The sequence below is a fragment of the Lichenostomus cassidix genome, chromosome 19 (genome assembly GCF_008360975.1).
Source record: "Lichenostomus cassidix isolate B80296 chromosome 19, HeHo_3.0, whole genome shotgun sequence".
Taxonomy (NCBI): domain Eukaryota; kingdom Metazoa; phylum Chordata; class Aves; order Passeriformes; family Meliphagidae; genus Lichenostomus; species Lichenostomus cassidix.
This window is the reverse complement of record NC_139499.1, coordinates 2,236,885-2,249,637: the sequence shown is the minus strand read 5'-3', so window position 1 is coordinate 2,249,637 and position 12,753 is coordinate 2,236,885. Positions and strand designations below refer to the sequence as shown.

At 53.6% G+C, this 12,753-nt stretch overlaps 1 protein-coding gene across 4 annotated transcripts in view; it reads left to right on the top strand.

Annotated features, from left to right (window-relative positions):
• Positions 1 to 12,753, top strand: part of CALN1 (calneuron 1) — a 142,034-nt gene that overhangs the window by 27,364 nt on the left and 101,917 nt on the right. Inside the window, exon 1 of one of the 4 annotated variants that reach the window (XM_085078062.1) lies at positions 6 to 769. The exons of the other annotated variants lie outside the window; for them this stretch is intronic. The gene's annotated coding sequence lies outside the window, so the exon portion shown is untranslated. Of the gene's footprint in view, positions 1 to 5; positions 770 to 12,753 lie in introns of those variants that run through there. 4 annotated transcript variants of the gene reach the window in all.

The following is a 12,753-nucleotide window of genomic DNA, read 5'->3' as shown; positions in this document are numbered from 1 at the left end:
GAGCCGGCGGGCTGTGCCAGCTCCCGAGCGTGAGCCTTTCCTCGCTTCCTCGGCAGCAGCTCCAGCTCACACCTTGCCCACCCACCAAGTTTTGCCGTTTTCCGTGGAGCGGCTGCCTCCCCCTTCGCGCTGTGCCGCGCGGGGCGCCCGGCGAGCTGTGTCCCCTCCCGGTGGCTTCGGGACAGTGCTGAAAGTGCTCGGGACGCGGATGGGCTGCGCTGGGAGATGAGAGCGGGACGGGAGCTGCGCTGGGAGCGGCTCCCCGGGCTCTGGGCACCGGAGGAGAGGTGTGCCATCCTGTGCGGCTCCGTGGGCTCGCCGGACTACAGGAGGAGCTTCCCGCAGCCTGGGAAATGGAATTTGCCCGTTGTCGAGCCGTAGAATAGCTGCACAAGGCCGGGACTGGCACAGGACTGGAGCGCCCAGGTTGCTGGCATCACGTAGGCAGCTGCCACCGAAATGCCACACTTGATTGAAGGCCAAAAGAACCCAATACGTAACTGCCTGTGATTAAGCTCCATATGATGCCTCAGAGCAAGTAAAAACCCCTCCTTCATCTCATCTTGCTTGTAACGAGCCAGCCGTTGCAGGGATCTCATTCGGGTCATGTTGTGGCTTTTGGGGGATTTTGGGGGGGTCGTTTCGGGTTGGTTTTCTGTTGCTTCTGGCTGCACCCCCCCATGACCTGCAGCAATCCGCACCCCCGCGATGCCCCCTGAGAGCCTGGGGCTGTAGGTGTGCTGCTAGCTGGGAATACAAAGCCGAGCAGGTAAGAGCTGCCGATGCCGTTTCTCTAAGAGGGGATATTCCAGCTGGCTCCTTGCGGGGAGGGAGAAGGGTCTCTGCACGCGCCTTTCCCCCCGGAATGCATGTGTGGGACTTTATTCCCGGGAAGGGTTCGGTGGGGAAGATTCATCCTCCCCGTCTGGCGAGTCTCGGTGGATGCTTGGCTGTTTCCTCACTGGACCTGGAGCCAAATCCTCTCTGCACTGCACCTGTGGATAAAGGCTCTTTATCCCGGAGGGGTCTGCATGGCTCCGGGCAGAATCCCACCGGGAAGGGAGGAGCCCAGGCAGATCCTGCTCCTGGGGAAGCGTCCAGGGGGTGTCAGGGGTCTCTCCTGGGGAGGGTCTGTCCTGCAGGAGCTGCGTTCTGCTCCTGAATTCCTCCTCACGAAGCCGGGCTGCTCCCCGCAACACCTTCCCTTAACTTCTCGGTGGGGCAGGGCTTTGATCCTGCGAGCAGGAGCATCTCGGCAGGGAACAAAAGCGCTCTGCGAGCAGCCATCGAGCCGCAGGGCAAAACTTGGCTGGCAGAGAGAAAAAAGAAACCCCAACCCCAAACAGAGCAATAGTTGGCACGAATGGTGATTGAACCCAAATCGCCTTCCTCGGCTGCCCCAGCCGTGCGGGGAGCAGGGCTGAACCTCCTTGTTCCCCACTCCCCTCCCTGGCTCCATTAGCCCACAGGTACTGTCCAATCGTGGTGTGCTGGAGGATTCTGCTGAGGCAGCCGATTCCTTCCCGATCATGGCAGATGCATGACTAGAGATGGATTTATAGACAAGGTTTTGGTGGCTGCTGGTCCAGCCTCTCCTCCCGCAGCCCCAGCGCGGGCTGGGCACCTCTGCATGGCTGGTCCCGTGCGGCTCCCTCAGCCTCCAGGAGAGCTGCCCCTGGAAGTTCAATGCAGTGCGAGTTGCTCGTTGTATTTCTCTTGAAATGTCCTGATTTCTGAGCCAAACCATGCCTTGGCCCATGGAATGATGGTGCTGTGCATGTGTGATCTCCCGGAGTTGGGGTGAACTGAGCAAAATGCACACTGAGGAACTCCTTGGGCTGGAAATACCCTCCACCATCACCTGAGATTCGTGCTGGTAGAACTTTTATTGATTTGGGGTGAAATATGGCAGGCAGTCTGCGAGGAGATGCAAATTCAAACAGGCAGAGCCTTTTCAGAAAATATTGGGGATGGCAGAAGGGTCTGAGAGCGATCATTGCAGCCAGGTGCCTTCCTGGGGGAAACTGAGAGCATTTCTCATATTGTGTAAACAAGACCAAGTCGGTTTTATTCAGTTTATTCAGTTCCCAGCGAATGATGTACTGGGAATTGATCATCTGGAGGAGCTTTGCAAGGCTGGGGAGGCTTTAACTGCCTTTTTAACCTGTGATTGTGGTTAAAGTTAAAAGTGGAGGGCAGAAACTCAAGTAAATCCTGGGTATTATGCAATAGTTCTTGGGCTACCATGAAAAGAGGGCAATAGAAACAAACTGTTTTATAGGTCTGCTTTTAATTAACTGCAGCCTCCTTCGATAAAAGCACTAACATGTGAAAATGGCTCTCGGGATAAAGACATTAAGCAGTGGTGATAAAAGCCCCAGTCTGAATGGAGTCTGTCGAACCTGAAGGCCACGAGCAGGACCTGGAAAATGTACAGAAATTCAGTGGGTGGTTCTAAAAGTGCTCTCTCATTCCTTGAACTTCAGATCAGCTTGTGGAGGCTTGCTGGGCATAATGGCATTTGCATTTGTGCAGCAGGAGAAAAGCAAACCTGACACATCTGCCCTGAATCCTGTGCTCAGATCTGTCCCTGAAACATCTGGATTCTGTCCTTAGGTCTGTCCCTGAAACATCTGCACCAAGTGCTGTCCTCAGGTCTGTCCCTGAAACATTTGTCCTGCATGCTGCTGTCCCAGATGGTGCTTCCAGGCCCCTTTTTGGACCTGGACTCTCCCTTTTCCAGGCATTATCCAGCCATTTCACCTGGTTGGAGGGTTTGGGTTTGTATTTTCCCTTGGTTACCCATTCCCTGCTGTGGCATCTCTGCAGGTTTGGTGGCTGTCCCTGGGGTGGGGGCACTCCACAGTGGGGTGACAAGGCACAGTGGGTTCATTTCTGAACCCCCAGCATTCAGCCATGCCCCAGGGAGGTTGTGGAGGTGCTGCTTTGGGGCTCTCTGATCCATCCCTTGTCCTTATCCTCCTGTATTTCCATGTGTTTTACTGGAATTCTTTCCCGTGGCATCTGCAGAAGGGGTTTGGATATTTAGGAGTGCAGGAAGGGTCAAAATGGAGCTGCTCTGCCTTTTAAGCAGGGTCTGGGCAGGTGGGGGTTTGCCTGCCATCCTGCAGGGTGCTGGCGTGGGTGACACAGGTGACAGCACGTGGAGACAGGCAGGTGACAGCAGGGAGAACGTCTGTGTGCATGTGACTTCCCTGGGATCCCTTTCTCCTGGCTGCTGGAATGTGAAACCACAATGTGAGGAGCTGGGATTGGTTCAGTCAGGGGAAAGGCTCTGCTGCTGCTCTGCACAAATCCAGGTTGGCTCCATCCTTTCCCAGCCCCAATTCCCCGTTTTTGTCCTCTCCTCCTGCCCAGGGCTGATCCTGCAGGGCTCAGGAGGGCAGAACCTCCTGCAATTTATGGGCTGATGGTGCCCAGCAAGGCTCTCTCCCCGCTGTGTTTGCAGAGTCACCTCCCTGCCCCTGAAGGGTTTCTCCTCCTGCAGGGTTAACCTGGCTCAGGTGAGCCCTGCTGGTGCTCCCAGCCTGTCCCAGCACAGGGAGCTGCAGCTGCTGCTGCCTCAGTGACACTGTGACCCTGAGAGGAGTGTCCCACGGGCAGGGATTGAATACCTGCACGTGCTCCTGCTGCTAATTAGCAAATGTCCCACAGGGTTTGAGGAGGTGGCCAGAGGTCCGAGGATGTCACAGTGAAATGTTCTTTGGGATGTATTTATTCCTTCAGCCTCGAGCTCAGACGCTCTGCTCTGACCCCTTTTAAGAGCAGCACTTGAGGAGAAATGGCCTTTTCCCCTGACCATTGCTGACCTCTTCAGGGCAGTGATTTCCCCCCAGAGCTCTCGGCACAGCAGCTCTCCTGCAAATGGAATTCCAAAGAATTGATCAACCCTGCCAGATATTAAGGTTGGGAACAGCCAGCCTGAAAGAAAGCAAATCCCAGAAAAAGAACCAAGCAAATGAAGCTCTCCGTAACTGTTTCCAATTATCCCGTGCTGCTGGTTCTCCTGGTGTTTCAGGAAGGAACATGGAAATCTCTCAGGGTCGAGCTTGTTTACAGAGTGCTTGTGGGTTTCAGACCCAGCCAGCATCAGATTTCTCTCAGATTTTCTCTTCCCTTCAAATCGAGGCTGAAATAAAAATAAGGATGCTGTAATTTGTGCCACCCCGAGAGCTCAGCGCTGCTCCAGCAGGAAATGATCACTGGGGCTCCTGGAGCAGCTTGGCTGAAATCTTCCAAGGAGCTCACAGGGGAAGCAGCAGACTTACTCTGCTCTCCCTGACAGGAGCTGATTCATTGGGAATTAAGGATGATGAGGGCTGAGGGCAGGGAGTGCTCTGCAGCCTCACAGCTTTGGGGTTTGCCCCTTGGAGAAGGTCTGTTCCCAGAGCCTGCTGTGTGTGGAGTCCTTGGGGTTTGGGGTCACTGGGATAGTCCTGCCACAAGCAGGTGGTTGGGGATGGATGGATGGATGGATGGATGGATGGATGGATGGATGGATGGATGAACAGACAGACAGACCACCTGTGGCAGCACTGCTGCAAGTCCTGTGTGTCCAAGGCAGCTGATATTCCTGGTTTCCTGCAGGAGTGGAGCCATTGGCACAGCAGTCCCCAAACCCTTTGTCCCCACAGCCTGGGGACAGTGGTGGTTGGTGACAACCAGCCTGGTGCCTCTGGACACCTCTGGGTCTTCCTTTGGCTCAGGTGATCCTCTCCCAGCAAGCTGGGATAATCCACTTTGGAATCCTGGATTCCCTTAAAGCTGGGCCGTTGTGTCTGAGGACACTTTTCCAAGGAAACTGCCAGCCCTGGGTGTTTGCAGGGGGAAGTGCTGGGAGTGGATCTTGGTTGGGATCTCACACCCCATCCGCCTCAGTTTATATAAAATTATTCCAGTGTTGTGGCTCCACTAGTCTCTAACTCCCTTCTGCTCATTTCTGTATGTTGGTGGCTCCAGCTCTCCCAGCTCCCAGGGAATTTTCTGTAGAAGCCATCAGCCATTGCTTTTTTTTTAAAAAAAACCCTCACCAGATGTCCCAAAACCTCCTTGAAAGAAGAGGTCTGGCAGAAGTCAGATTTATTGGGAGCAATTAATTGTCCTGCTAAAAAACCCTCAATGTTTTGGCATTTCATTAATAAGACGTAATCAACCACCAGGCTATTTGGAGTGTGTTACTCTGTCAAATCCGCTGTTAATTGTCGTGATTTGATAGATTTCATGTTTATAATTACCCGTGTGTGACGCAGGGTGTGCTCTGAATAATCCATTGTGTATTGTTTTCTGGAGCAGGGTGCTGGGGGTGCCAGGAATCGCTGCTGCTCGCGGCTCCAGGGCTGATTGATGCCCGGGGAGAGAAGGGAACTGGAGAGGAGGCAATGAACAGGAGCTCAGCAAAGTGCCCTGCAGCCAGGCTGGGTGAGCAAACCCTCAGCAGCTGAGAGTGGAGGAGAAAAGGGCTCAGCAGAGCAGGGAAAAGTGGTCAGGATGGCTTATGGGGGGTGAGGATGCACGAGTGACATTTCCTCCCTGCTTTGATGAGCTCTTCAGCTCAGCTTCGAGCTCTGGGAGTTTTTTCCCTTGCTCTTGACAAGGACCTCGCTCCTGTCGTTTAGTTCTGAACGATCTCTCGTTCTTGTACTCAGGGGAAAAAAAAGAAATGAGCTGAGTATTCCAGAGCGAGAGAATTGGGATCGTTTCGCTGGGGCTGAGGGGTTGGGTGGGTGGGATGGGCTGGGTGGTGGTGGGTGATGCTCCAAAGCCTCTCAGGCATCCCTGCCCTGCCCTGAGTGCTCTGCTGAGCCTCTCTCTGCTGGCTTTGTCCATCCTGAGTGCTGGGGAAGCTGATTTCGGGGAATGGGGCCAGGAGGAGCCTCCTCTCTGTGCTGGCAGGGATCCCTGGTGGGCACAGGGTGGTCCTGGCTGCCCTTGAGGTGTTAACCGGATGGTCTGGGCAGGGAGAATGGGATGCAGGTGAGCTGGGAGGGCTGGGGGAGCTCTGGCAGCTCCATCATTCCCCCCCAGGCTGGCTTCTCCTGGTTTTTAATGCCCAGGAGGAGCTCAGAGCCTCCAATGTGGAAAACAATCCATGATTTTCACCCCGTTGGGGCACCAGGGCTGGGGACAGGCAGGGTGTGTCACTCCTGGGGTTTGTCACAGGAACACCTTTGCCATTAAAACCTCAATTCCCAGTGAGCAGCTTCCTTCAGCTTCCCACCACGGCGTCCTTCTGCCTGGGGATTCTAGAGGCTTTTTGAGTTTTTGCCCCAGTTTTCTCCCCTAATTCCTTTTTTTGGGAACCCCTGAGTGATGGACACCGTGGTTGTCCCTGGTGTGCTGTAGAGGAGCTCAACCCACAGGAGGGAATGGGAGGCTTGGCCTCCCTTGGGATAAAAGTTCCATTCCCAAATAGATTTTTTTCCCGTTTCCAGGTGAATTATTAGAGGGGGGAAGAGATTGGAGATTTTTGTTCCATTGCTGGCATTTTATTTTTCCTTTTTAACGTCATCTCAGAGGTTTTCCAAACCAACTGTGGGTTTGATGGAGATGGAAGTTCCTGGCTAATTTTTGGCTAGACACAACTGGGGGCAGCAGCAGTGACAGCAAGTGGGAGAGGGCAGTAAAAACCTGAGGATTTCTGGCTGCAGAAGGTGAGGATGCGTTTGGGAGCTCAGAGGAGCCTGGGTGGAAGGAAATGCTGGTGAGTCAGCGGCGCTGGTGCTGTAATTGGGCAGTTTAAGCCTGTTTGGCAGTGGAAAGGGTCTTTATCCCATTGCTGAGTGCTGCTTTTGCCCTGGGGACACGGAGTTATCAGGGCTTTGCAGTCCTTCTGGCGGCTCGAGCTGAGATCAGCCCCAGCCACGGGGAAAAAAATAACAAAACCAACTCTGATTTCCCCGTTCCCCTGTGTTCAAACACGTGCGGCTCTCAGGAGGAAATGTGTGGATTTTCTACCTGACCTGACACCCCCAGCTCTCCCTTTCTGCCGGAATTCAAAGGCAGCAGCAGTTGTTTAGAGATGTGGTGTCTTTTCAAGTGCCCTTCCTCTGCTTTTTCATGTCGAATTTGCTGCAAAAAGTGGGGGGAAAAAAAACCAGCACAAAACCCTTCTGAAGCTCCAAGTGCTTTGTAGTCCCTGAAGCTGGAAGTGTGTGGCTCCTGAAGTGCTGTACATTACATGAGGCTGTCACTCAGATCTTGTTTTCTGCCTGGCTGAGGACTTTTTTTTCCCCTTCCCAGTTCCATCTTTAAATGCTGCAAATGGTCTGTTTGTAAAGTCCTTTTCACCCAGTGATCGCCATGGGGAACTTTATTGTCCATAGCCCAGCCCAGTGTGTGTGCAGATCTCCATTTTCCGCCTGAATTGGAGGAAAATTCTCTTCTGATTATGCCAATAAATAACCAGGTAGAGCCCAAATGCCATGAAGGTGTGACAAGGGCAGGTCAGGACTGGGAATGATCCCTGGAGGTCAATTTTCGTTTGCAGCTGCATCACCACGAGCAGATGTTCAACAGATCTCACGGGTGTGGGCTCAAATCTCCTGTCTGCAGCCCGTAAATCCTTGTAAAGGGCATGGAATTGGTCTGGATGGACTCATTTGCTGAAGATATCCTGCTTGGAAAAGCTGGGGTCTGACTTCTGCTAACCACCCAGCAAAGTGGGAGCTCTCCTGCTCCCCAAAAAAAGCTCTCAGAGGAGGATTTTGGGCTCACTGTGCTCTCAGCCCAATGACTTTGCATCCCAGTTGGATGGATTTTGTGACTTTGCATCCCAGTCTGGAGGAATTTTGTGCCTTTGGATCCCAACCTGAGGGATTTTGGCTCCCCAGCCCAGCCCAGAGTGCTCAGTGCAGGCTGAGCAGGGAGGCTGTGCTCTCCCTCCTGTTTATCCATAACCCAAATTTGCCTTCCCGTGGGTTTGGGGCTCTGAGATCAATGAAGATTGGTATCAGCACTCAGCAAACACAGCCTGCTCTGAGATTCGCCTCCCTGGGAGCATCTATTTTAGGGCTTGCTTCTAAAAGCATCAGGATTTGTTTTTCTCCATCCCAAAGCCACTTTTTTGGGGGTTTGTGGCACAGGAGGAGCCACCTGCCTGAGGCTGCTCTCAGGCCTGGCTCTCCTCACTCACCTGAGCTCAGCCTGACTCAACCAGACCTGGGCACTTCAACCTGCCCACCTTCACCAGCTCTGCCTCCCCACAGCTCCTCCAGAGCCAAAAACTCCTCTTGGAGCTTTTTGCCTTTGGGCTCAGATTGCGCTCGAGGTGCCAAGTTTGTGCACAAAGTAAATTAAAAAGGAAAAAAAAAAATCTTTAAAGCTATTGTTAGCAGCAGGGGATGCAGGTGGCAGGGGACAAAGTGACTCTTCCCAGCACAAGGATTTTGTCTTCCCTGAGCTGTGCTGGCTTCAGAGGGATTTAATCCAGCTCAGTCTCCCCCCACACCAGAGGTTAAGCCAGGCCTAACCACGACCCTCAGCTGTCACAGCCTCCTTGGGGAGAGGGAAGCAACATGGAAAAGGAGCAGGAAAAGCAGTGCAGCCTCCTTGGGAAGCTGGTGATGATGCCTCGTGGAGGATCAAAGCACCAGGAGTTCCCCAGGTGACACTCAGTTTGCTCTGCTGTCCCCTCTGGATCCAGCTGGAGATCACACAGCCTCCCTCCAAGGATAACAGCAGTGCCTCAGCCCTGGGGAAAACAGGATCATTTCCTCCCAAGGCCCTGCTCTTCTTTGCTTTGGATGTTCAAACGCTGCTGTGCCCAGGGAGAAGCATCTTTAACACCGGCACTTCATCTGATGAATTTTTAAAGGGTTGAAAAGTGAGCTCAGGGACTTCCCAGCTCCTGTGCCAGTTTCCCGACCATCTGGTTGCTTCCTGGATTTTCAACAGATTCCTGTATTTCTTTCAGCCCTAAGGAAGGGCGAAGAGAGCAGAGCTTGTGCTGCTGTTGCACTCCTGTGTCCTTGGCCATCCTAGGAGGTGTGGTTTCCATAATTCCAGCTCTGATCTGTGCCAGAGCTGGAAATCTCCATTTAATCCTCATCCCGCTTTTCCTCCTCTCTGCCTGCTCCCTTTGACACCATGGGGCAGTAGCTGAAGGTCCAGGCTGGGATCCTGGCAGCCCAGGCTGCTCCCAGCTCCTGGGATCCAGGGAATTCCAGCTCTTTGGAGAAGGCAAACACAGCCCTGGCCAGATGGGACACCCAAGGGTGTTGTGTGCTCCATGCCTGAGGCTGGAAAAGCAGGATGGACTCCCCAGGATGGACTCCTGGACATCCTTTGGGCTGCACAAGAGGGGAATAAGGAGCCTCTTCTCAGGTGGTGACCACCCAGGGACATCCAGGATCAATAGAAATTGATCCCAGTTCCATCTCAGTGATTGATGTTGGGTTTAATGCTTATGGGGTTTTTCATGGGCTCTGAAAGCCTTTTTGGGAAGAGCTGCCCAGGGGCTGGTGAGGAATGGGAACAAACAGCCATGGGAGCAGTGTGGAGATGGCTTTTGTTTCACCCTGATGGAATATTGTTTGTGAAAACCTTCTTTATTCCATGCCTGTGGCTGTGCTGAGAGGCAGCAGAGAGGCTGGGAGTGGCAGGGATGGGAGCTGCTGGGAGCCTGGAGCAGGGACTGGCACCTGGCAAGGGACCCTGGGGACATCCCCACACACGTGGGCAGGGCTGCTTCGAGGGCTTTCTGTTTAATGTCAATGTTTTCGTGATATTTTCATGATGGCATTCAAGGAGCTTTCGCTGCTCCCAAATCCCCAAACTGCTTTTGGTTTGGTGGAAAATGAGTCCAGAAAATGAGTCCAGAAAATGAGTCTGTTGGAGAGCAAAGCTCCCAGCTCAGCTCCCTGCTCTGGCCAAGGGGCAGGAGCCCCAGGCCCAGGGGATGAGGGGTCAGATGGAACATTTCCAGGGTCAAACCCTGTCAGTTCTGAGCCCTCAGCCCCAGCAGCTCTGCTGAGGGAGTGCCAGGCACCACCACTGGGGATGGAGCCTCAGCACCCCTCTCTGCTGCTGTGGGTTTATCCAGGGTCTCACAGGAATGCTGGGGATTGCTGGGTTTCTCACATGGACCTTTTTGCTCCATCCAGAACGAGCCTGTGACAGAATCCCACAATGGGTTGGGTTGGAAGGACCTTAAATCCCATCCAGTGCCACCCCAGCCATGGGCAGGGACACCTTCCACTGTGCCAGGCTGCTCCAGCCTGGCCTGGAACACCTCCAGGGATGGCAATTCCAGCCTGGAGCAGTCTGGCTGTGCCAGGACAGCCCTTTATTCCCCGACAGCCATCGAGCACCTGCATCTTCCCATGAAGATTTTATGCATTCCAGCCTCGAGTGCTTTCAAACTGCAGTGCTTCCTGAGCTCTCCCACCTCCCAGCCCTCCTGGGCCCCTTTTTGCTGTTTTCTCCCCCTTTGAGGCTTGGGTTTGGCTGCAGGTTCGTGTCTGGGGGTGCTGAGTGCTCCTGAGGCACAGCTGCACATCCCTGGGGTGCCTCTGGCACTGGAGCTGCTGCTGGGCCCTTTTGGAGCATCCCTCCTTAGAGCTGAGAGGTGCTGGATTCCAGAAGCTCTGCAGGGTTTCTGCTGAAGCATATTAGAGCTTTAATATACCTGGGCAGCAGAATTTCATCCAGGATTTCTCACTCCAGGGTATCATGGCTCTCCTCCAGCACTAAAACACACGGCAGGATCCAGGTAGGAGCTGATTTTCAGCTCTTCAGCCCTCAGGGGAGAGGCATTGTCATTTTTTTTTTAATGGTTGTAGAAGCCAAGGCGGTGAAAGTGATTTCAGGGATGGTTTAAATCCATGTTTTGCTGCTATTCCAACTGTTGGGGAGCTCAGGGAGTGCAGAGCTGGAGTTTCCTTCACCCAGGGATGGGGCAGGGGGCGGCAGTGGGGTGTGGGCTCAGGGTCTGTTGTGTTTGCAACCCAAAATTATTGCAGGAATGCTTTAAATCCATGGTTTGCTGCTATTCCAACCCTTTTCAAGTGCTTTGGAAAAAGGATTTTAATTCCTTTCAAGTGAGTTGAAAAATCAGTGTAATTGCTTTTAGTGATTCTTGGGGTTGTCCAAGAGTTGGGCTCGATGATCCTCATGGGTCTCTTCCAACCCCTGATTCCCCCTGGGGGGTGATTATCCAAAAAACCAGGGATTGATCACTGCCTGAACGGTTTGTGGTGGGAAACAAACCACCTTCATGTGGTGCAAAGGGCTGGAAGTGTCTGCCCAGTGACACCTGAGCTGGCATTGTCCCTGTGTGTCCCTTGGACAGGTAAAATTCCCATTTTAGTGCCAAGCAGGTGTCAGAGGGAGCAACACCTCCGAGCTAAATCCCTGAATTGCCAAGGGCTGGGAAATTACAGATGTGCTTAATGAAACAGAACCCCTTGTTTACGGTGCCTAATGTGCTGCTGGAGCAAACTGGCTCCCAAATAAAAATACTTAAAGTTCCGATTAGGATTTATTTACATAATTACCTCCAGAGAAATTCCTGGAACGTGCTGAGCAGTGCGAGAGGAGCCTCCTGGCTTTCCCTCCCTGCTTTCCCGTGCCTCCAGGTTGGTTTGCTCCTGGGGTTTGCTCTCAGCTCAGGGAGGCAGGAAGGCTTCTGATCCCAAATGAATCCATCTCTACTGTCCATACATTTGGGTTTTTGGCTGTGGTGGGAGCTGAGGGAGAGCCAGATCATCCTTGTAATGGGAGTGTTGGCTGCAGCAGCACTCCGGAGGTGGCACAGAGCCTGCCTGCAGCCAGGCTGCCCTTGGGATTTGCTCCCCAGGGGTTTGTTCCTGTGCCCCCTGGCTGTGGGTGGGATCTTGTCCCGTGCAGATATCAGTGCTGAAGGCACTGCCCGGGGTGTCCTGGCCACCTCTGGGTGCCTCTGGGGACTCTGCTGGTTGATTCCTGCTGGAAATGTGCAAAACACAATAGCCCTGGGATGGGCTTGTGCCGATGGAATGCAGCCCAGGCTATGACAAATCTCCCTCGGAATATTTCAGTTGACTTTGGCAAACTCGCCTCTTGCTTGTGTCTCCTAAATCACTGTGAGTGCTGCTGACAGGAATTCCCATCCTGCCTGGGCAGTGGGGTTTGGACCTGCGGGGTTTGCAAACACTGCCTTGCTCCAGCCTCCCACGGAGCAGGGCTTGTCCTCAGCTGTCAGATTTGGGAGGTGGAAATGTTATTTCTTGGGCTCTGCTGGAATGGGAATGCTCTGTTTTCACTGGATTCTGGAGCTGAGGCCCTGGAGTGACCAACATCTCACTCAGGGGGGTTGGCTGAACCCTCTGAGGGTTCTGCAGGCTGCACAGAGGGGTCTCAGAGGTGTCCAGAGCCTTCCATGCCTTTGGAAGTTGTTCTGCTGGGCAGCACTTGGGGCTACCCCTGGATCCCTGGGAGCATCCAAGGCCAGGCTGGACAGGGCTTGGAGCAGCCTGGGACAGTGGAAGGTGTCCCTGCCCTGGCATGGGGTGGCACTGGATGAGCTTTAAGGTTCCTCCCAACCCAACCCAACCCAACCCAACCCAACCCAACCCAACCCAACCCACTCTGTGATCCTATAAATTTTACCTGCAGGTCATTTCTGAGCCCAGTGCTCTGTGTAGTCATCACCAAGGCTGAACTCTGCAGTCTGAGCTCTGGGAAATCCTTTTTTCCCGAGGCTGTACTGCTCTGGCTCCTCTCCTGTGGCTAGCACAGGTTTTTCCCACGAGAATT